The sequence below is a fragment of the Lynx rufus genome, unplaced genomic scaffold, assembly GCF_022079265.1.
Source record: "Lynx rufus isolate CCGP_SWC_20201006 ecotype Redwood Valley unplaced genomic scaffold, mLynRuf1.p SCAF_8, whole genome shotgun sequence".
In the NCBI taxonomy this organism is placed as follows: domain Eukaryota; kingdom Metazoa; phylum Chordata; class Mammalia; order Carnivora; family Felidae; genus Lynx; species Lynx rufus.
Genome location: NW_025814896.1, coordinates 58,743,110 through 58,768,673, shown reverse-complemented (window position 1 = coordinate 58,768,673; position 25,564 = coordinate 58,743,110). Strand labels below are relative to the sequence as shown.

The 25,564-nt window shown below is 39.3% G+C and overlaps 1 long non-coding RNA gene and 1 pseudogene across 1 annotated transcript in view; one reads left to right on the top strand and one right to left on the bottom strand.

The window, feature by feature from the left end:
• LOC124504193 (uncharacterized) overlaps nt 1-25,564 on the bottom strand; it is a 92,284-nt gene that overhangs the window by 5,966 nt on the left and 60,754 nt on the right. The gene's annotated exons all lie outside the window — the stretch shown is intronic.
• On the top strand, nt 4,569-4,984 carry LOC124504192 (40S ribosomal protein S12-like; annotated as a pseudogene).

Below are 25,564 nucleotides of genomic sequence, written 5' to 3'. Positions count from 1 at the left end.
CCAAAAGAGAATTGCGGTAGCTATACTAATAACAGACAAAATTAACTTTAATTCCAAAAGATTAAAAGAGAAAAAGACAGACAATATATAAATAACATTTTTAATACAGCAAGATAATATAACAATTAAAACATCTACACACCCAAGAGACTTTCAAAATTTATGAAGGAAAAACTGACAATTTAAGGAAGAAATAGTTTTACAATAATAGTTGGAAACATGAATGCCCTACTTTAAATAATGGACTGAACAACCAGACAGAAAATAAGTGAGGATATAGAGGACTTGGACAACACATAAACCATCTAGACCTAACAGACATACAGAATATTCCATGCAACAACAGCAGAATACACATTCCTTCCAAGAACATGAGACATTCTCTAGGACAGACCATATGTTAGGCTACAAAACAATTCTCAGTAGGTTTAAAAAGGTACATATCATAGGGGTGCCTCGGTGGTTCAGTCGGTTAAGCCTCTGACTTTGGCTCAGGTCATGATCTCCCAGTTTGTGAGTTTGAGCCCTGCATTGAGCTGTCTGCTGTCAGCACAGAGCCTGACTCAGATCTTCTGCCCCCCTCTCTCTCTGCCCCTCCCCTGCTCGCTCACTCTCTCTCTCAAAAATAAATTAACATTAAAAAAAAGATAGATATTATACACAGTATCTTCTTCAGCCACAATGGGATGAAGATAGAAATCAGTAACAGAAATAATACTGGAAAATTCACAAGCATGTGGAAGCTAAACAACATTCTTAAACAACCAGTGGGTCAAAGAAGAAATCACAAGGGAAATTAGAAAATATTTAGAGACAAATGAGGATGAAAATAAAACATACCAAAACTTATGGGATGCAGCAAAAAGAGTACTCAGAAGGAAATTTATAGCAGTAAATGCCTACATTTTAAAAAGAGAGAGAGAGAAAGATCTCAAATCAATGGCTTAACTCTGCACCATAAGGAACTAAAAAAAGAAAAGAAAAATAAACCCAAGCTAATAGAAAGGAGGAAATAATAAGGATTAGAGCAGAGATACACAAAATGCAGAACTAAAAAGCAGAAGAATCAAGGAAACCAAAAGTTGGTTCTTTAAAAATATCAACAAAATTGACAAACTTTAGTTAAATTGACTAAGAAAAAAAGACCAAGCTCAAGTAAAATTACAAATGAAATAGGGGACAGGACAACAAACACTACATAAATAAAAAGGATTATAAGAAAATACTATGAACAACTGTATGCAAACAAATTGGGTAACCTAGATGAAAAGGACAAAGTCTTAGAAACAACACAACTACCAAAACTGACTCAAGAAGAAACAGAAATCTTAATAAGCCTATAACAAATACAAAGATTGAATCAGAAACCAAAAACCTTCCAACAAAGAAAAGTCCAGCACCAAACATTTAAAGGAGAATTAGCATAGATCCTTCTTAAACTCTCCCAGAAAATTAAAGAGGAGGGAACACTTTACTAATTCATTGTATGAGATCAGTGTAACCAAAGCATGACAAAGATACTACAAAAAAGAAAATCATAGATTAATATTCCTAATGAATATAGGAAATCTATATTCAACAAAATATTCAATGAAATATTAGCCAAGTGAATTTGGCATTATAGTGAAAGGATTTTACACTGTGAACAAATAGGAGTTGTCCCAGAATGCAAGGATGATTCAATATATGAAAACCAATCAATGTAACACTATATTAATAGAATGAAGGAGAAGAAACTACAAGATTATCTCAGTGTATAAAAGGCATTTGGAAAAATTCAATACACCTTCATGATAAAAACACACAATACACTAATAGAAAGCAACCTCCTTAATATGATAAAGACCATGTAGGAAAAACCCACAACCCATCATACCCAATAGTGAAAGAGTGAAAGTATTCCCCCTAAGATCAGGAACAAGATAAGGATGCTCACTTTCATCACTATTATTCAGTATCACTCTGCAAGTCTTAGCCAGAATAATTAGGCAAGACAAGAAAATAAAAGATATGCAAATTAGAAAAGAAGTAAAATTATCTTTCTTCTAAGATGATGTGATATTATATGTAGAAAACTCTAAAGATTCAAAAAACTTTTTAGAGCTAACAAACAAATTCAGCAAAATTGCAGACTGCACCATCAACACTCAAAAATCAGTTTTATTTCCTTATTCTGGTAATAAATATAACAGAAATTTTAAAAACAATTCTACTTACAAAGACCTAAAGAGAATAAGACACTTACAAATTAGCTTAACCAAGGAGATGAAAGACTTGTACATTGAAAACTATGAAACAAAGCTGAAAGAAATTAAAAGAGATGTAAATAAAAGGAAAAGACATTTCTTGTCCATGAATTAGAAGACTTAATACTGTGAGGATGACAATACCCATAGTGATATACAAACTCAATGCAATCTCTATCATAACCCCAATGATATTTTTTGTAAAAATGGAAAAGTAGATTCTAAAATTCATATGGAATTTCAAGAGCTCTGAGTAGCCAAAACAAGCTTGAAAGAGAAAAAAGTTGGAAGACTCACTTTCTAATGTCAAAATGCACTACAAAGCTATGGTAATCAAAACAGTATGGTTGGTACTGGCATAAGGACAGATATAGACAAATAGAATAGAATTGAAGAATATAGAAATAAAATCTTTTATTCAATGGAGGGAAAAGGTAGTTTTTTCAACAAATGGTTCCAGGAAGACTGGATATCCACATTCAGAAGAATCAGTTGGAACCTTCCTTTAGACTATATACAAAAATTAATTCAAAATGGATCACAGACCTAAATTTAAGAGCTAAAACTCTTAAAAGTAAACATAAGAATAAATGTTCCTTGGATTTGACAATGCTTTCTTAAGTATGAAACCAAAAGCACAGGTAGGGGTGCCTGGCTGGCTCCATCAGTAGAGCATGTGACTCTCTCTTTTTTTTTTTTTTTTTTTTGGTAAATTTTATTCTTTTTTTTTTCTTTTTTTTTCTTTTTTTTTCTTTTTTTTTTTGAGAGAGAGCATTAGAGAGAGGCAGGAGAGAGAGAATCCCAAGCAGGCTTTGCGCTGTCAGCACAGAGCCCAACGTGGGGCCTGAACCCACAAACTGTGAGATCATGACCTAAGCCAAAACCAAGAGTTGGAGGCTCAACCAACTGAGCCAGCCGGGTGCCCCAATGTGACTCTTGATCTTGGCGTCATGAGCTCAAGCCTCACATTGGGCATGGAGCCTACTTAAAATAAAAACAAAAAAACAAAAGCACAGGCAACAAAAGAGAAAATAGAGAAACTGGACATCGTAAAAATTAAAAAATTTGTGCATCAAATAACACTATTAATAATGAAAGACAAGAAACAGAATGGTAGTAAATATTTGCAAAGCATATATGTGATAAGGACTTAATATCCAGAAGATAATAAATAACTCCTACAACTCAAAAACAAAAAAATAATCAACCCAATTTTAAAATGGGCCAAAAAGATATACAAATGGCCAATAAATGCGTGAAAAGATGCTCAACATCATTAGTCATTAGGGAAATGCAAATCAAAACCATAATGAGGTACCACTTCACACCTACCATAATGGCCATGATAAAAAAACAAAACAAGAAAATAAAGAAAATAAAAAGTGTTGGCAAAGATGTGGAAGAATTGGAACACTTGTACATTATTGGTGGGAATGTAAAATGGTACAGCAGCTCTGGAAAACAGCTTGGTGGTTCCTCAAAAAGTTAAACACAGAATTACCATGTGATCTACCATATAATTCCACTCCTATATATACCCCAAAGAATTGAAAACAGTGACTCAGGTACTTGTTCATTAATGTTCATAGCAGCACTGTTTATATTAGCCAAAAAGTGGAAATAATCCAAGTGTCCTTCAACAAGTGAATGAATGTTTTATATTTAGATTTTTCTAAAGAAATAATGGGAGATGATAGGTAGATAACAGATAGATGGATACAGAGATACACAAATATAAAGAGATTTATTATAAGGTATTGGCTCACATGATTACGGAGGCTGAGAAGTCCCATAATCTACTATATGCAAAGCTAAAGACCCAAGGAAGCTGGTGGTGTAGTTCAAAGATCTGAGAGCTGGAGAGCCAATGGTATAGATTCTAGTTCAAGTCTGAAGGCCTGAGAACCAGGAGTGCTAAAGGAAAGAGACCAATATCCCAGCCAGCTTAATCAGTCAAGCAGAGAGCAAATTCAGCCTTCCACTGGCCTTTTGTTCTAGTTTGGCTTTCAACAGACTTGATGATGCCCACTTACACTGGGGAGTGCCATCTGCTTTACTCAGTCCATCAATTCAAATGCTAATTTCCTCAAGAAACACCCTCACAGACACACCCAGACACCATCAGCTATCTGGGCATCCATGGCACAGTCAAATTGACATATATAACTAACCATTACAAAATATGACATATACATGCGATGGATGTTATTCAGTCATTAAAAAAAAAAATGAAGTTCCGTTCTTTCCCTGCCACCATGGAGTCATACCTGGAGGTGGAGGCCCAGGTGCACCAAGATTCGGCTCCACCCGTAACCCATGACCATGGTTGAGGAAAGCATTACTGCTGGAAGTGTAATGGATGTTAATACTTTTTTACAAGAGGTGCTGAAGACTGCCTTCATCCATGATGGCCTACCACATGGAATTTGTGAAGCTGCCAAAGCCTTAAACAAGCACCAAATCCATCCTTGTGTGTTGCATTCATGTGTGATGAGCCTATGTATGTCAGGTTGGTGAGGCCCTTTGTGCTGAACACCAAATCAACCTAATTAAGGTTGATGAGAACAAGAAACTAGGGTAATGCATAGGCCTCTATAAAATGCACAGGCCTCTATAAAACTGACACAGAGAGTAAACCCTGCAAAGTGATCGGTTGCTATCGTGTGGTGATTAAAGTCTACGGCAAAGAGTCTCAGGCCAAGAATGTCATCAAGGAATACTTCCAATACAAGAAATAAACAAGTAAAAAATGTGGTCCTTGTTCCTCAAAAAAACCAAAAAACAACAACAACAACAACAACAAAAATGGAGTTCTATAACATAGTGAAACTTGAAAATATTAAGCTAGGTGTAGTGGTCCAGACACAAAAGGACAAATATGTAATTCTACTTATGTGAAATACCTAGAATAGGAAAATTCAGAGAAAATAGATTAGAAGTTGTCAGATGCTGGGCAGAGGTGGAATGGGGAGTTATTACTTAAGGGGCACAGAATTTCTCTTTGGGCTGATGAAAAAAATTGGAACAGTGGTAATGGTGTATATATAATTAATGATACTGAATTGGTACACTTAAAAATTACAAAAATGTACAAAAACATGGTAAATTTTAAGTTACTTATTTTATTCAATAAACAATTGATTAGTGTCCTTGACTACATTCATAGTAAAGAAAAACCTTATGATTGTTTCAATAGGAAAATCCTTTGATAAAATTCAAAACCCATTCACAAAAAATACTTTTAGCAACCTAGAAATAGAAGAGAATTTCCTTAATCTGATCAAGCGTATTGTGCCAGTTATCGATTTATTGCCTTTCAGCTCCAAATTCACTCTTCAGTACCTGCTCTATGATGGATGGGATTCTTGAAGCACTCACTATTCCTTCATACCAAGTATGTGGAACTTTGCCAAAAGGGGGTGCTGAAGTGACACTGCAAGAGAAAGATGGCTTCTCTTTCTGACTCCAAAGTACAGTGTTTTACTTTTTCTTGCTCCTGCTGCACACTGGTCAGAGGTATGAGTGGGTGGGCACATTTGGGGTGCTCTGATCCAGCTCTGTGCACAGAGCATGTAGTCCTCAGTAATCTTGCAGCCTCAGTCCAGGTCCAGTAATGGCCTTCCTATGGCCTTTCCAAGATCCTGGCCTCACAAACACAGTAGAAACCTAACTCTTTCTACACCAGCCTTGAATGGCCTAAGTCCTAAAAGATTGTTTCCTGTTTGCCTCTCAACCATGGCCCTGTGCTAGCCTGAGCAACCCTGAAAACTTTTCCACCAAGCAGAGTGCTGCAACCACATGACTTACAATGAGGGCTGGGAAGGAAGCCATGGGAAGGAAGCTCCATTTCCAAGTTTGTATTTCCTTGGATACTCTCCTTCAGCCCTGGCTGTCCTTTAACATTATCTCTGCATTTTCATAGTTACCCTCCTATCATGGTTAAATAATTCTTTGTTGAACTTTCCCTGTTTCCCTGATTTCTCATTGGGACTGACTAGATGCAGAGTGATACAAATACTTACAAAATATCTATGTTAAATATTATACTTAATGGTTAATATTGAAAAACTTCCCTTGGAGATCAAGAACAAAACAAGAATGCCTGCTATCACCACTTTTATGCCACATTGTACTAGCCATTGTAATAAGATAAGAAAAAAAGGCATATGGATTAGAAAGGAAGAAAGGAAATTTTTATTATTCATAGATTCTAATGATAACATACATTTAAAAGTCCAAAATGATCTATTCAACTTTAGACCTAACATATGTGATTAACTGGATGCAAAATCAACATACAAAAATCTATTATATTGTTATTTACATGATGATATAATTATGTGTAATTATTAATACAATTATATTTCTAATATAATTAGGAATATAATATATAAGAAAAAGAAACTTTAAAAATACCATTAACAAAAAACATAAATATATCAAATGCTTAGCAATAAATATAACAAAAGATGTGCAAAAAACTGTAAGACATTATTGTGAAAAATTGAAGAGATCTCAAAAAATGGGTAGATATACAAGTTAATGAAATAATAGACTCAATATTGTGAAGATGCCAATTCTTCCCTGAAACTTATGTTTAGACTCAAGACACTTATAATCAAAATTCTTACAGGTTTGTTTTTTTTTTTTGTATAGGAAACTGACAACCTTATTTTTAACATTTATATGGAAATGAAAAGGTTGGTAAAGAGCTTTCTTCTATGAAGAAGAAAAACAAGCAAGGAAGACTTGCTCTATCAAGTATCCAGACTTATTATAAAGGTACAATAATTAAAATAGTATGGCACTGACATAAACACAGAGGTGAATGGAACAGTATAAAGAACCCTAAACCAGACTCATGCATACATGAACATGACAAGTTTGTCACTGGAGAGAGTGGGTGAACCATAGCATTTCAAATATATTGTCCTGGAAAAACGGGATATCCATGTGGGAAAAAAAGAAACTTGGCCCCTATCTCACTCCATATAAAAACCAATTTCAGATAAATTACAGATTTAAACGTGAAAGGCAAATAATAGTCAAAATGAATATTTAATAATAATAATAATAGTAAAACTTCTATAAAAAATACAAGAAAATATCTCATGACCTCAAGACAGGGGAACATTTCTTACACAGCTATAGAAAACAATAACCAAAAGAAAAGATTAATAAACAAGACCACATGAAAATAAGAACTTCTGTGTATATCAAAAGATGCTGTTCAACCGACCCAAAAGGACTCCTACAAACTCAGAAACAAAAGACAGACAAATGAGAAGAAAACAAGGAAAAGCACTTAACAAAAGAGAATATCCATGGCCCCAAAACATAGGAAATAGGGCTCTACTTTATTAGTACTTAGAGAAATGAAAATTAAAAATACATTGAGATATGGGCACCTCAGTGGCTCAGTCAGTTAAGCATCTGACTTTGGCTCAGATCATGATCTCACAGTTCATGAGTTCAAGCCCCACACTGGGCTCTGTGCTGACAGTTCAGAGCCTGGGCCTGCTTTGGATTCTGCCTCTCCCTCGCTCTCTGCCTCTCCCCCATTAGCACTCTCTCTCTCAAAAATAAGTAAACATTAAAAAAATTTTTTTTTAAAACACTGAGATAACACTATACTGACAACACCAAATGTAAGTGTAGATATGGAACCCTGAACCTTCATTCACTGCTGGGAATGGTGGATGTATGTAAATTGCAATAACAAAATTGGGAGCTAGTTGATTTTCTTTCTCCTATTCTATGATTCAGAATTCCACTCCTCAGTGGAATTCCTAACAAAAATACATGCACAAAGGCACCAAAAGACATGTACAGGAATAACCACAGCAGCACTTGTTCAACATAACCCCAAACTGAAAACACAAGTATCCAACAATTACATAAAGGATAAAGAAATTATGCAGGCCGGTGGGGAGCAATGAGTGAAGGGAATCATAAGGTACAAACTTCCAGTTATAAAATTAGTAACTCATGTGGATGTAATGTACAGCATGTTACCTATAGTAATACTGTATTGCATATTTGAAAGTTGCCAAGAGAGTAAATCTTGAAGGTCCTCATCACAAGAAAAAAAAGAAAAATTTTTTCATGGCTAAGTATGGTGATGAATGTTAACTAGACTTGCTGTGGTGATCATTTCACATTGTATTCAAATATCAAATCATTATGTTGTACACCTGAAACTAATATAATGTTATATGTCAGTCAATTATACCTTAATAAAAATAATTTAAAAATATGGTATATTTATACAATGAAATAATACACAACGCTGAGAATGAATGCACTATAGCTTCATGCAATGACATGAATTTCATACACATAATAATAAGCCAAAGAAGCCAAATACACACAATACATATACTATATAATTCCATCTATGTGAAGTTCAGAAAATGAGCAAAACTAAATTATAGTGTTTAATAGTACATGTTTAAGTTGTTAAAGCATGAAGAAAGGTTAGGAAATTATTACTATGACCTTTAGGATAGTGCTTACTGCAGAAAAAGACAAAGTACTAGTGATCAGGAGGGGCGTGAGAAAGACTTCAGGGGTGTTGAAACATTCTAGTTTTTGACCCAGGTGATGATCAGTTGGAGGTTAACTTTGTAAAAATTCATTGAGCTGCATATTCTTTGTAAATGTTTGTAATATTTAATTTTTTGAAGATTTAACAGAACAAATGACTGCCTGGCAGCACTGAGGACGCAGTAGACAACATCACATTTTAATAAGTCCTAAATGTAGGGACTTACAGTGTGTAGGAGGCTGAGAGTGAGAGATGTGGAAAAGGAAGAAGGTAATGACCCAGGATGGGGACTGGTTTGTCAGGACTCTTGAGGGCTGGCAGGGAGGAGTGGGGAAAGGAAATCACACATCCTTAAAGTTGCAGTTCCTGAGGCAGACATTCAGGCAGACATAAACCCAATTCATTAAATGCCCTAGGAGAATAGAAAGACAAAAGACCAAAGATCACAGTGAGGGAGAAGAGTAAGTTCATAGATGTGAGAGTCTGGAAGAAGTAAAGTGTATTAGACACAGAAGGAGAGCTTCAGTGAACACTGCAGTAAAATGTAGTATATTGATACCATGTACACAGAAACGAGGATCTTTTAGCCTAGTATTCATTCATTCATTCATTCATTCACTCAACAAGTATTTATTATCAGGAACTATTCTAGTTGCCATAGAGAATGCAAGAGGGTATAAGACAGTTCTTCTCTTTAGTTTTAACTAAGATAAAACATATCCTCATGAACATTTAAGTTACAGTTCAAGATTCCACTGCCCAAAGGATAAAGCCCCAACTCATGCCCACACATGGCATACAAGCTCCACCTCATTTTGACCCCTTGCCAGTGGCATTTCCCCCATGGGTCTCTGCTCTTCCCCAGAGCAGCTCATCTTCACTATTTCTGTGACCGTAACAGAGGCCCAGTTCTATGCACTTTATACCTATTCATTCTCACAATGACTTTAAGGGTCAATACCAATATTATTCACATTATTGTTCAGGTGAGGTAACAAGCCAAGAGAGGTTAAGTAACTTTTCACATTCATAATAGCTTGTAGGTGCTGGGGCCAGGACTCCAACCCTGAAAGCCTGGCCCCAGGGAATGTGCTCTCCACAACTACAACTGAGCCACAGCCATCTTTCTCTGTCCCATGACAAGTCCAAACTTTTTCATCTCTCTGTAGCTTTGGATTTTCTCCCTGTTGTCTTCCCCACAAACTCAGCAAGAAGGCTGCCACCTCTGTGCACCCTTCCATGGCCACCTCCTCAGGGCCAATCTCTACCTTCTTCCTCCATGCCCTCAACTTTCATGGGCCTCTCCTAACATGTCCCTAGATGTCCTCAAGGGAGGAAGCTTGCCTTGTTTTTTGATATGCCTTCTCCAGAATTGTTCACACATGAAATTACAGGCAATGCTGAATTGGATCCAAAGAAAAACGTAAATCCTAAATAAGTGGTGCCAATTTGAGTCACTAAGGTTAGAAGAAAGAAAGGCCCATGCAGTCTGAGGTAGCCCAGGGAAGTCTTATGAAAGGGGTAGTCCTCGGTTAGACCTTAAGGGATGAGCAAACTGTGTATCACTGAAGATGATCAAGAGGGTGACCAGGGTGGGAAAGAGTGTGTGCACAGGCCTGGTGACTCCAATGCACAGGGTATCTTTAGAAGTCCATCTTTAAACCAAACTTCACAGAGCATAGGCTGCAGGCAAAACAATCAGAGATCAAGAGGCAAGAATATTAAAGTACCAATACAAATACCTACCCTAGGAACCCTCAAAAAGTCCTTCTTAAGTAAATCTAGAAAACCAGAATACTTCAGAGTATAAAAAAGATTAATCACATTTAGAGTTTTTCAATACTTTTTATTGGATAATATGGTACACAACTGATTGCAGGGTTGGAACTGCTCTGAATTTGGAACTGTTTTGAATAAATCAGTATTGGGGTGCCTGGATGGCTCAGTCAGTTGAACGTCCGACTCTTAATTTTGGCTCAGGTCCTAATCTCATGATTTCTGGGATCGAGCCTCACATCAGGCTCTGTGCTGACAGCGCAGAGCCTGCTTGGGATTCTCTCTCTCCCTGTCTCTCTGCCCGTCCCTCTCTCTTTTCTCACAAAAATAGATAAACTTTAAAGATCAATCAACCAACCAGTCAGTATAGGTATACGGAGATTTTACTGCATTTTCTTTGCAACCAGGCCATCTGAGTTGTTGCCATCAATCAGGGCCTGGCCTGAGATTGAAATGATGCCCATACAATGCCCATCTATGCCAGCAGCAATCTCCTCTCCAAGCTTCTCATAGTTATGGTACATCCAGTCCTGCCACTTGCAGGCTTCTGACATGAAAGGGGGCACTGGCCATACAAAGGAGATATTTCTTGAGGGGGGCATAGTGTGGATTTCTATGTAGTCTCTTTTTTGGGGTACCTGGAAATATATGCTACCAGGTTAAGGTTACCGATGGAATGTCTTTGCAAACCAGACTGAACAAACTAGGAGGATGAGCTCTACTATCCAGATTGTACCTCTTGTCCTGCTTAATCTTTGCTCTTCTTATCATCTTTCTTCTAGGGGAATGAGAGAAATATAAAGAATATATAAATATTCTTTTCAACAGATGTCTACAAAGGAAAGAAAACCTCTCCATCATTCTTCAGAAGACCCCAGACCCATCAGAACTTCCTTGAGGTGCGGAGAGAGGCCCCTTGCCTCCACCTGCCTGGCCTATCACTAAAAGAGAATCAAATATAGGTAGTAAGCCTGTCATCATGTGAGAAAACCTTTCCTTTTACTTCTACATATTTGCCTTAGATCATTCACAAATAAAATTTACACATATTTCATTGGCACTACTACATCTACAAATCACCTTGATCTCATTTAAATTCATTTTGCAAATGGGCAAGCATTGTTCCATGACTTTTACTGATTGCCCAAGATTGCAAAGTTACTAAGAAATAGTGCCAGGCCCATGTCTAGGACTTCAGGGTCCAACTTTGTCCCACTTCATAGCAAACACATTAAAACATATTCCCATCCCACAAAACATATAAATTTTTGCTGTATAATTTTTATAATTCCAGTTTGGAGTTTCCTTATAACTTATAAATGTTTTCTCATGATCCAAACTGTTAACATTTTTATGTAATCATATAGGGCTTGAGTTGAGTAGTAGCTGACTCATTGATATCATGTTACATTTTGCAGACTCTTAATTAAATATTTACTTCAATTTCAGTGTTTAATCCTCATGTTTAGGAGCCAATTCATTTTTTTCCAGGCCTGAAATATTGTCATGGGTCCTCGAAAGGTCACAGGCCCTGAGCACCAAGCCAAGAATGCCTCATGGCAGAAAGAGCTACCAGCACAGGGGTGTGATGTGAGCAAAGGTTTAGAGGCTGGAATATAGAAGGCAGGTAAAGGTGGCTGTCACAGATTCAGCTGGCTGGAACAGAAAGGACAGAATCTGGTCTGTCTCTGGCCTTCCATTAGCAAGGTCTAGCTTGTGGATCTCTGGGACAATCTGCTGCCGGCACTCTGGAACAGGTTATTCTTTTATGTTAAACCATACTATTAATCCACAGAGTTAAGCAGCATCCAGAAAAACTTCAAAGATGATCAAAGGAAGAGTTTATTCTATATGTTAGTAGAGTCCTCCCCAAAACAAATCTCATAGGATTCAGGGATACTGGTTCTGACTGACCTCATCACCAAAAACCCCCAACTCCAGAGAGAGCTGGGATTGGAGAGGAACTCTAGAGAGAGCAAAAGGGACCCCCACTACCACTCCACCCTGCCTTCTGTTACCATGGGGACATGCAGAACCCTTCCACCAAGCAAGCCTGGGATTAAAACCATTCCTATTGAACCTCCTGCTGGGTGGCCTCGTTTTGGAGGCAACATATTCCCAATAATTCTAAGTTGAGTTTTTGTAAAATGCATTTTAAATGCACAAGCCAGGGAAATCTAACTTTTTACAGGTGTCATGTACTGCTCCAAATCCTTTTTAAAAAAAGAAAGAAATTTTCAATACTATAAGCAGTCACTCTTTTTGGATGTCCATATTTTTGCGTTCTGCAGAGTTTTATTAAATTAGGACACATTACCACAGTACTTGCTGAAAACATATTGCATCAGGCCTTGGAATTTAGAGAGAAAAATGAGTTGTTGTTTGTGCCATGCCATTTTTCTTCAGTAATTGAAACAAATTTGAAGATGTGGAGAAACCTGGGGATTCTGGAGAAGCTCTTCACTCATCTATTTCTCTAGTTGCCATGGAGAACAACAGTTTTAAAGGCATCTTTAAATAAAGTCAGCCCTGAGCAGAAACCTCTCTTCTTGAGTGAGGCAAAATACTAAGGGGGTGGGAGAGAGGGCTCTTTGCTGCTCTAAACGGCAAGTAATCTGAGGAAGATATAAGTGAGCCTTGTGTTTATTCAGAAGACACATTCATGTAGGAGACAGCAAGCAGTTCTGGGGCCATGCACCTGCCAGAACTTTCCAGAGCCTCCCTCTCATGCTCAGGATCCAGTTTCTGATCCTTAGAGCTATGGGCTTCTGAGAGCTAGCTCTCTCTCCATATTCATCAGGCTTCATTTACCAAATATTCTGCTTCTTTGTTCCCATCAGTCCTGGAGCTCCCAAGAACATGGTCCACCCTTTCCCATTGCCTATAAATAACTTCCTTTGACACATCTGTCCAGCTTCTCCCTCTCCCCCTTCAAATTTTTCCTTGAACCTCTCATCCCCTTGGAGCTCCTTTGTTCTGGTTACCTTAGGAAGGAGGGTACTCGTCAATAAAATGATGATGATGATGATGATGATGATGATGATGATAGGTGTTTATTATGCACATATGAAGCATTTAGCATAGATTATCTCATTTTATCTTTGGGCAACCTTCAGATAGGTGCTATTTCTATCCCCATTTAACAGAGGAGGAAACAGTTTTAGGAAGCACAAATGACTTAGCCACACAATTGGCACATAGCAGAGTAAGGGTTCAGCCCACACTTTCCAACTCTAGAGTCTCCACTCATATTGTCTCTCCACCTAATCATTCACTCATTTATCCAACCAATATTTATTGAGCCACACACTGTTCAAGGGCAGATAGCAATGATGAAGGCAAAAGAGGTTTCCACATTCATTATGATTCTTTGATTTTAGTAAGGGTACATAGGCAAGAAATGAACAAATAAACCAGATAATTTCTGAGATGGGAGCTGTGGAGAAAATACTTCAAGGAATTGGGCAGAGCAGCGGTTTTCAAATTTGAGTGTGCATGAGCTCACCTGGGTGGCTTTTTGAATCACACATTGCTGGGCCACACTCTCAGAGTTCCTCATCCAGTAGGTCTGGAGTGGGGACTGGGAACTTGCATTTCTAACAAGCTCCAGCTATTGCTGGAGAATACATACTTGGAGAATCACTGCCATAGGGAGTAATTAGGACTTGAGTGGGATGTGGGGAAGCCATTTTCAGGATGTGCGGCATTTGAGCTGAGACCCAAATGATGAAATGAGTAAGCCACCAGAAGATATGAAGATGCAGAGGGTACCAAAAGGGCAAAGTCCCAAGGTGGAAATGAGCTCTCACTATTAGAAGGACAAAACAAAAATATGCTGGGTGTTGAATGAGGAAAAAAAGAGAAACAGACAAGGGCCAGCTTAGACCTAACACAGTTTAGTTATTTCTTTTCCTCCTGCTCTGCTAGACAACGTTGTTTTAACATGAAAATTAGAATGTCTTTAACCAACAAAATGTTGACAATTAGTTGATTTAAAAAATAAAGATCCATTATAAGATTGTTTTAAATGGCACCTCCTGTGACACATTTAAAACATGACTTAAATTGTCCTTCACTCCAATGCCATTCTCAATTGTAATTTTTCAAGCAAAAGTAATCTATTGTGTTACATCACTGGTGTTGTATATTATTTAATAATGTATTTTTTATCTGGAGAGTCTGTAACTTGTTGCAAATCTGCAACTTGTTGCAAAATTCAAAGACAGGACCCATGCCTTTTCTTTCTTCATTCTTCGACCTTAGTGCTTTTCAAACGTGCTTAAAACTGAACTCATATAACTGGCTCCCTGGCACTCTTTAACAAGGAAGAGTGATTTAGGTGAACCTCTTGTTTTTGCCAGAGTCCCTTGTCCACTCTGTTCCCTGAGGTGCAGGAGTGCTGACCTGGGAAAGGATGAGGTCTAGCCTTCTACTGGATTCTCAGCTAAGGTGAGCCTAGTCTGCTGCAGGAAAATTGGCCCCTCTCTTTCTCTCAGCAGATACATTTGGGGCTGCTTTTGCAGCCAGGTCTTTATGTTCCTTTGCTTTGGATCTATTCTGAGGAAGCAGTGAGTTTCTGCATGATTGATAAAAACAGCCTGTTCATCTCATTGCTTAAAAAAACATAGGAGGGGCGCCTGGGTGGCGCAGTCGGTTGAGCGTCCGACTTCAGCCAGGTCACGATCTCGCGGTCCGGGAGTTCGAGCCCCGCGTCAGGCTCTGGGCTGATGGCTCGGAGCCTGGAGCCTGCTTCTGATTCTGTGTCTCCCTCTCTCTCTGCCCCTCCCCCGTTCATGCTCTGTCTCTCTCTGTCCCAAAAATAAATAAACGTTGAAAAAAAAATTAAAAAAAAAAAAACATAGGAATGATCAAGATTCTGAATTTCCTAAACATTGCATAGTTGATGGCTGGAGCATCCAGAGCTTACTGCTGGTGAGTGTTATGGGCTGAACTGTGTCCTCCAAAATTCATATTGCGAAGTCTTAACCCTTAGTACCTCAGAATGTGACTGTATTTAGAGATAGGGTTTTTACAGAAACAATTAAGGTTAAATGAGGTCAATGGGGTAGGTCTTATTCCAATATGACTGGGGTCCTTATTAGAAGAGGAGATTAGCAGTCATCACAGACAGAGGAACAGCCATCTGCAAGCCAAGGAGAACAGCCTCAGAAGAAACCAACCCCGCTGACACCTTGCTCTTAGACTTTTGGCCTCAAGAATGATGAGGAAATAAATTGTTGTTTAAGCCACCCAGTCTGTGGCTCTTTGTTATGGTGGCCCAAGAAAACTAATATAGTGAGTATATGGAGGGCAGCTGGCCCCATCTAAGCCACCAAGAATTTGGAGAGTTAGTTCTTTTGAGAACTGTGTGTTTGCTCATATAGAAACTTTGTTATACTTTCCATTCCATGCTTTAAAATTTTTTCTCTATATAAAATAAAAATTTAGAAAACCAGGTGTCTTGGGGCACCTGGCTGGCTCAGTCAGTAAAGCATGTGACTCTTGATCTCAGGGTCATGAGTTCAAGTCCCATGTTGGGTGTGGAGCCTACTTAAAACAAAAAGATGAAGAAGAAGAAAACCAGATCCCTCCTCTGAGAATTTCTTCAAAGTTTCAGTTCTGCAGGAAGCCTGTGGGCTAAAGGCTAGAGGGAAGAAATAGTTCTCCTGGTCCTCCCCTCCCTGAGACAGTGGGGTTCTCTGGCTTTCTGCTACAACTTTTGGTGCCTGTCTCTCTAAGCCTAAGACAACACTATCCTTTGACATATGCTTTACTTACTCTGGCCTAGTCAGCAAACAGGGCATTTCTGGGTTGTTGATTCTGCTGCACATTTGGTTGAGATATACCCTGACCCAGATTAGCTCACTTAGATAGTTTGGAAGAAAGGTTTAGGAGGTTCTGGCAAGTGCCTTTGCCTCTGAGGTTCAAGGAATATGGAGCATGAATAGCCTTTTTAATATGCCAACAATGACAAAGTATTGGGTTTCCATGAAAGGGCAGCCAGGATAGAATACCAACGTTATTTCTATGAGTCCTACAGCAAGAACTTCCTGTCTGGATAAGTCACTTTTGGTTGCAGGTGACAGAAAACCAACTCAAACTAGCTTAAAACAGAAGAAGGGAGGGTGTAGATTTAGGTCTACAAAACTGGGATATTCAAGACATGATGGTTTCAAGTACAGTTTGATCCTGGGTTCAAATTTAGTCATCAGGAAGTATTACCTCATGCTAACTGGAGACCTTGCTTTCCTGTGTTTGGATCCATTCTTAGGCAAGAACGCCTAATGTGTTGGCAAAGATGGCCACACATTTATCAGCCATAGAGGTAGTGACGCCAAAGAAAATCTGTCTTTTCCCAGAGTTACAGCAAAATTCTAGTGGAGACCCCTGAATGGTCCAGCGTGGGTCATCTGATAATTTCTAAACCAATCACTGTAGTCAGGATGGTAGAGTACTCTGGGCCACATGCCCACCTCTAGGACTCAGAATTGAGGTGGGGGTGCTTGGCCTCATCTGAGCCACTAAGAATTTGGAGAGTTGGTTCCTCGGAGAGGTGCCAGGAAGAAAAAAAAAGTAAACACATAAAACATTAATCTAGTATTACATTAGGCTGGCTTATAAAAGATGCTCAAAGGGAAAAGTGCTGTGTCACAAATTTTGAACTGTCATGTGGAAAAGAGAATGGAATGGAAAGGGGACGAAGCTCAAAATTATACATAGAAGTTATAAAAGACATAGATTTCAGCTCAATGCATGGAAAAACCTTTCCGGAAGTGAGGACAACAAAAAGGGGTGCTTCACAAAGTGCTTATCTCCCCTTTCCTAGATGAGTTCTAGTAGGGGTGAATGGCCATCCACCAGGGATGCAGAAAAGGGGGTTCTAAGTCAGGTGTGTTGGGGAACAGACTGATCCCGAAGACTTCCTCCAACCTCAAACTCCAATGACTCTCAAACTACTTGTTTCCACATTAGGAAACCCTAAAGCATCAAAGAAAGTATAGACCAGAGGGGAGCACAGTGGGCAGCACTGAGGTTTTGGGGTTTTTTTAAATAAAATTTTTAATGTTTATTTACTTTTGAGAGGGTGGGGAGGGGCAGAAAGAGAGGGAGACACAGAATCCCAAACAGGCTCTGAGCTGTCAGCACAGAGCCTGTTGCAGGGCTCAAACTCATGGACCCTGAGATTATGACCTGATTCAAAGTCAGATGCTTAACCAACTAAGCCTTCCAGGCACCCCTGGATTTTTTTTTTTTAATTAACATTTCCTGAGGCTTTACTGTGTGCCAGGTACAGGCTAAGTGCTTGCATCCTTCGCCCCATTTAGTCCCCAGAGTAACCCTTGAAATAAATTTTAGTGACCCCCATTTAATGAATGAGGAAACTGGGGTACAGAGAAGTTGAGTAACGTGTCAAGAAAGACATAGTAAATAGTGGAGCTGGGACCCAAATCCAGGTCACTTGTAACTTAAGCCAAAGCTCTTAACCCCTTTGCTCTTGGGGGACAGGCAAGCCAGCTTCTTTCTAGAGTGTCATCATATACCTCCTTCTGCTCACCTACCCCCTCCTGCCTGCTCAGGATCAAGGTCGATCGGGTCCAGATGGTAGCGGGTGCATCTAATGAGATGTGAGGGTATTACTCACAAGAAGCCAAGAGTGGCTGGGAGATAATCCCAGATTCACATCCCTGCACTTGAGATGTCAAGAGCAAACGCTATGGCCATGCATTAAAAACAAACACAACAACAAAGCCAGCGTTATCCTTGAACCCTTTCCAACTCTAGTTCCTCCAACTGCTTTGATGGATGCATCAGTTAGTTAAGCCAGGTAGGCAGGCCCTTCTAGTGGCTCCTATCTTTCCTCTGGTCTTTTAGAACAAATAATTTAGTTTTTTTAAGTTTTCAACTTTTTTATCCCTTTAAAAAATTGATTCATTGTATCTTTAAAAAGCTATCAGGAAAAGAGTGGAATTATTTACTATTTCATTTAGCCATTTGCTTATGAAGCAAATATTTATTTAGCACCTACTATGTGTGAGATCTTGGGTTTTGCAGCAAAGATGGATATTTATTGCACTTAGCAGTCAAAACCACACATTTCCTGGAGTAACTTATAAAGGAATTCATAGTCAAAAGCCATACTATTTACCTTAAGGATCCCTGGTGGTGTACGGGGAAGCCACCTACTTAACCAGTCAGTTAAGCATCCAACTCTTGATTTTAGCTGAGGTCATGATCTCATGGTGTAGTTAGTGGGATCAAGCCCTGCATCAGGCTCTGCCTTGACAGCACGGAATCTGCTTGGGATTCTCTCTGTCTGCCCCTGCCCGATGTGTGTGCACGTGCTCTCTTTGCTCTCTCTCTCTCTCTCTCTCAAAACAAATAAATAAGCTTAAAAAAAAGATCCCTAGGGGTACCTGGGTGGCTCAGTGAGTTGAGCATCCAACTTTGGCTCAAGTCATGATCTCATAGTTTGTAGGTTCAAGCCCCATGTCAGGCTCTGTGCTGACAGCATGCAGACTGCTTCAGATTCTGTCTCCCTCCCTATGTCCCTCCCCTACTCTCTCTCTCTCTCTCTCTCAAAAATAAACATAAAAAAAAAGATCCCTGGTGACCATAAGTAATTGAACCACCAGAATTCATATTAAAAGCTGCAGTAGATGCCCTGCAAGTTTCTGAAAGGGTCTTCTCTGGGAATAGTCAGCATAGGAAACTTACAGCTGGTTCCTCAAACTGCAGACAGATATTATGAGTCTTGTGCCTGCCTTCAGACCTCACAATACTTTAGGTTTCTACTAGGTTATTTACCATACATATTCATACATGTTGTTAGTTTACCCTAGTGCAAAAAAGTAAGCAAGACAGCCACCTGTCTTCAAAACTAAACCAGCTCCTATCCAGCCTTTCTTTAGAGAGTCCATGGAGAAGTCTCTCAGACACAGAGAAGCAGCTGACCAGGATGGCTTAGATCTGGCCTTTGCCCCTCACTCTGTTCTCATTGTCCACTGTGCCCAAACCCAATCATGCCTCTAGCCCCAGTGCCAATATAATCCTTTCTCTCTGTGGCCCCGGGATTACTGACACAGCCCAACTAAAAAATATCACTTCCAACACTAGCTAGTAAGAGAGACTAAGAAAATACAAGAAGCATAAAAACATCTAAGCTTAGAGAGAACCACCTCCAGTCCTACTGCATAGCTACTCGTGGACTAGGTTCATAAGCTCTATCCCAATTGTTCTCAATCCTGGATGCACGTTGGAAACACCGAGAGAGAGAGAGAGAGAGAGAGAGAGAGAGAGAGAGAGAGAGAGGAATAATACCAGTTTCCTGGACCTTACTTTCTAATGGTTTTGGAACTTGGCTTGCTGGCCTACAAATGGATAACACACATTCCCAGAGACTCTGATTTGCTTGTTTGGAGGTGTGACCTAGGCATAAGTATTTTTAAAAGCTTCCAGGTAATCTAGTGTCTGCCAGGTAGGGAACTATCACCCTAGACCACATGAAACAGAATGAACCTCGACGTTATTTAATAAGCTTCCCAGTTATAGCTGACTGTATTTCCAAAGGTGGTGCCTTGGCGTACCACCTAACCCTCATGCTCTTCCACAATGTGTTCTCCACAATGCATTCCTTTATTTTTTTTTTATTAAAATGTTTTTAATGTTTATTCATTTTAGAGGAGAGGGAGGGCAGAAAGAGAGGGAGACACAGAATCCAAAGTAGGCTCCAGGCTCTGAGCTGTCTGCACAGAACCTGATGTGAGACTCAAACCCAAGAACTATGAAACCATGACCTGAGCTGAAGTTGGACGCTTAACCAACTGAGCAACCCAGGCACCCCACAATGCACTCCTTTAAAGATAGAGTCTATAACATACTCAATGGTGAAAAACTAAGAGCTTTCCCCCTAATATCAGGAACAAGACAAGGATTCCACTCTCACCACTTTTAATCAACAGGACTAGAAGTCCTAGCCACAGCAATAAGACAAGAAAAATGAATAAAAGGAATCCACATTGGTAAGGAAGAAGTAAAACATTCACTATTTGCAGATGACATGATACTCTATATAGAAAACTCTAAAGACTCCACAAAAAGCTACTAGATCTGATAAATGAATTCAGTAAGTTTATAAAATACAAAACTGGTGTACAGAAATCTGTTGCACTTCTATACACTAACAATGAAGCAACAGAAAGAGAAATTAAGAAAACAACCACATTTACAATTGCACCAAAGATAATAAAGTACCTAGGAATAAACTTAACTAAGAAAGTGAAAGACCTGTATTCTGAAAACTATAAAATATTGATGAAAGAAATTGAAGATGATACAAACAAATGGAAAAATATTCTATACTCATGGATTAGAAGAACAAATGTTATTAAAATGTCCATACTAACCAAAGCAATCTACAGATTTAATGCAATCCTTATCAAAATACCAACAACATTTTTCACAGAACTAGACCAAATAATTCTAAAACTTGTATGGAACCACAAAAGATCCCAGATAGCCAAAACAATCTTGAAAAAGAAAAACAAAGCTGGAGGTATCACAATTCCAGATTTCAAGTTATACTGCAAAGCTGCAGTAATCACAAAAGTATGGTACTGTCACAAAAATAGACACATAGATCAACAGAACAGGATAGAAAGCCCAGAAACAAACCCACTAATATGTGGTCAATGGATCTTCAACAAAAGAGGCAAGAGTATGCAATGGGAAAAAGACAGTCTCTTCAACAAATGATGTTAGGAAAACTGGACAGCTACATACAGAAGAATGAAACTGGACAACTTTCTTATACCATACACAAAAATAAATTCAAAATAGAATAAAGGCCTAACTGTGAGATCTGAAACCATAAAAATCCTAGAAGAGAGCACAAGCAGTAATTCTCTGACATCGGCCACAGCAATATTTTTCTAGATATGTCTCCTGCAGCAAAGGGAAAAAAAGCGAAAATAAGCTATTGAGATGATATCAAAATAAAAATCTCTGCACAGTGAAGGAAACAATCAATAAAACTAAAAGATAACCTACTGAATAGAAGATATTTGCAAATGACATATCTGATAAAGGGTTAGTATCCAAAATATATAAAGAACTTATGTAACTCAATATTCCCCCACAATAATCCAATTTAAAAATGGGCAGAAGACATGAATAGACATTTATCCAAAGAAGACATCCAGACAGCCAACAGACACATGAAAAGATGCTCAACATCACTCATCATCAGGGAAATGCAAATCAAAACTACAGTGAGATATCACCTCATACCTGTCAGAATGGCTAAAATCAACAACACAAGAAACAACAGGTGTTGATGAGGATGTGGAGAAAAAGGAACGCTTGTTCACTGTTGGTGGGAATGCAAACCGGTGCAACCACTGTGGAAAACAGTATGAAAATTCCTCAAAAATTTTAAATAGAACTACCCTACAATCCAGTAATTGCGTTACTGGCTATGCACCCAACAAATACAAAAACGCTAATTGGAGAGGATATATTCACGTCTATGTTTATACAGCATTATTTACAATAGCCAAACTATGGCAGCAACCCAAGTGTCCACTGATAGATGAATGGATAAAAAAAGGTGTGACACACACACACACACACACACACACACACACACACACTATGAAATATTATTCAACCATAAAAAAGAATGAAATCTTGCCATTTGCAAAAACATGGATGGAGCTAGAGAGTATTAAGCTAAGGGAAATAAGTCAGTCAAAGAAAGACAAATACAATCTGATTACATTCACATGTGGAATTTAAGAAACAAAACAAATGAACAAAGGAAGAGAGAGAGAGAGACAAACCAAGAAACAGACTCTTAACTATAGAGAACAAATAGATGGTTACCGTGGGGAGATGGATGGAGGGATGGGTGAAACAGGTGATGGAGATGAAGGAATGCACTTGTGATGAGCACTGGGTGATGTATAAAAGTGTTGAATCACTATATTGTATACCTGAAGCTAACATAACACTGAATGCTAACTACTCTGGAATTAAAAGACCTAATAAAATCCAAAAATAAAAAATAAAATAAAGATGGAGTCTAATTTCCCTCCCCTTTTGTCTGGGTAGGCATGTGTGCTTCAATTAATAAAGTGTGGCAAAGGTAAGACTATGTGACTTTGAAGGCTAAATCATCAAGGCCATGCATTTCTCTCAGCTTTGTTAGGACTCTGATGAAGTTCAGCAACCCTGAGACTACTGTGCTAGGGAAGCCACGTGTAGGAGCTCAGGTCAAAAGGCCCAGTCATCCCCACTAAGACAATACATAGGGGGTGAAACCATCTTGGGTTCTCCAAACCAGCACAACCACCACCTGAAAGAACTGCCACAGGAGCCAAAGAACTACCGGCTGAGCTCTACCCAGATTCCGATCCACAGACTTCATGGATGTAGTAAAATGGTAGCTGTTTTATATGATTAAGTTTGGGTGGATTTATTATGCAACACTATTAACCTAAATACCAGTTGACTCTAATGTGCAGCCAAAGTGAGGAACCAGCCTCTTATTCCAAGCCCATTTGCCTATAATTATACTTGGTCTCCCCAAACTATTGCAAGAACTCCTGCCTATATACCAGGACTCCAAACTGGGCCTCTCATCTTTAGCCAATTGCTCCCTCATGGAACAGTCACAGAGGCCCTGGTCTCACTCAGGTCCAGATCCTGGTGTGTGGACAGGCCTCACCTATGGCTCCTGAGCCAGCCTGTGGCAATCGCCATTGGAATGACTCCCAAGTGTGGCACAGGTCCCTTCTGTCAAAGGTGCCAAATATGCACTGTCAGAACCCCGTACCTACTATCCCAGTGTCAACACAGCCAATATTTCCCACGGGCCCAACTTTCAGAGTGATCAGCAGTTTATTCCTACTAGAGTAACATAGGAAGATACAGAAACTACATTTTCTCAAGTCTGAGTTCTCAGTGTTGTTGAGACCCAGCAATTTGTAGATCATTATGAAGGGTTTTACCATGAGGGGGCCAAGATGGCGGAACAGCACACAAGTTTTTTTGTGTCTCTCATCCCTGAAATGCAGCCATATCAACACTAAACCATCTTGCACACCGAGAAAACATATTTGAGGATTAACACAACAATCTGCACAACCTGAACCACAGAACTCAGCAGGTATGTGGCACAGAGAGGTGAACTGGGGGAAAGAGAAGTGGCAGAGGGCATGGAGCTGCTTTTGTTTATGGAGACAGGATGGAGAGAGGACAGAGACATGGTGGAGGAGAGTATGGGAAAGCATCCCCTAGACACAAAAGCAGCTGGAGAGAAAAGAAAAAGTATGCAAGGAACTGAACAAAAAAGGAAGAAAGAAGAGAGGAGAGGGTTTAAATTCCATTAAAACTCTATAAACAGGGGGAGTGCTGAGTCTGAAACGCTGCAGCTCAATACTTGGCAGAGCTCTGGTGGGAAGGGCGAATCCCCAACAGACAGTGAGGTCTGAAGGGTCCTTGGGCTGTCACACTGAGAGAGGCAGTTCCCCATATGGGAGGCCACTTGGTAGAGGCTGTGTGGCCACCCCACAGGCAAAGGTCCCAGTGGACACTGGAGAACAACTGCATTCACTGGTGCTGGAACAAGGATGTTAAGGGGGAAGCCTGGTGCCAGATGTGTGTTGTGATTTTCCATAATCCCTGAAATGCTGCTGCTACATGATCACGTGAACTTTTTGTGGGGTGGGCTGGCACCAAGCCTCAGTCTCTGGGCATCAGCAGCAGCATGGTCCTGTGAACGTTTCTGGGGGCAGGGAGGCACCCAGCCTGTGCTCAGTGAGACTCTCCCGCAGAGGGTTGGAACAGGTCAAAGCCACAGTCCCTCATAACTGAGGGGTTGGGAAACAGCCCCATTTGAGATGAAACTCAGGAGGGAGGTGCCGCCTGGCAGCTTGATGGCTTGGTCACGGACAGTGTAAAAGCGGGGAGTGGATGGAAGTGTGAGACAAAGGAGAGGTGCGGGATTGCTGGTTGGGGAGAGCACAGAGTTCTGATACTACAGACTGGGCAGCTAGGTGACGCCATTTTCACCCCTCCCGCACATGCACATAAACGTCTACATGAGCCAGAACAATCCATGCCAGTTAGCTAAGCAGTTCCACCTACTGGAGAACACAGCCATTACACCAAGCCCCGCCCAAATGGGCCAACTGGGCTCTTGAGGAGGAACACCACAAGTCTCTTCACCTGCTTAGTTTAAGGACTATAAAGTGCTTCACAGTTTGACTTCTAGGGGAAACCAATGTAATTTCAATCATATTTCGCTCTGTTCATCAGTCCACCTATATAATTTGTTTCTTATTCTTTCCTTTTCTTATTCTTGAATACAGAAAGAGAAAAAATTATTTTTATTTTCCATTTTTATTGAAAATATTTTTCTTTATTTTTCTGCTATATTTTTTTACTTTTGTGAATTTTTCAAATTCTATTTTACTTCCATCATTTCATTTTATTCTATTTAACGATATTATTTTTTTCAATATTTCAAACAGTTTCTTTTTTCTTCTTTTATTATTTTTCTTTTCTTTTCTTTTTCCCTTTTTTCTCTAATCTATCAAGCTCCTTTCAACAACCAGACCAAAAAACACATAGGATCTAGCATCCTTTGATTTTTTTTTTGTTGTTTTTATTTTTCAATTATATATTTTTTACTTTATCAATTCCTTTCTTCCTTCAAAATGACAAAACGAAGGAATTCATGCCAAAAGAAAGAGCAGGCAGAAACGACAGCCAGGGACTTAATCAACACAGACAAGCAAGATGTTTGAACCAGAATATAGAATCACGATAGTAAGAATACTAATAGGGGACGAAAATAGATTAGAATCCCTCTCTGTGGTGATAAAAGAAGAAAAAGCTAGTCAGGATGAAATAAAAAATGCTATAATTGAGCTGCAATCTCGAATGGATGCCACGGTGCAAGGATGGATGAGGCCGAGCAGAGAATCAGCGATAT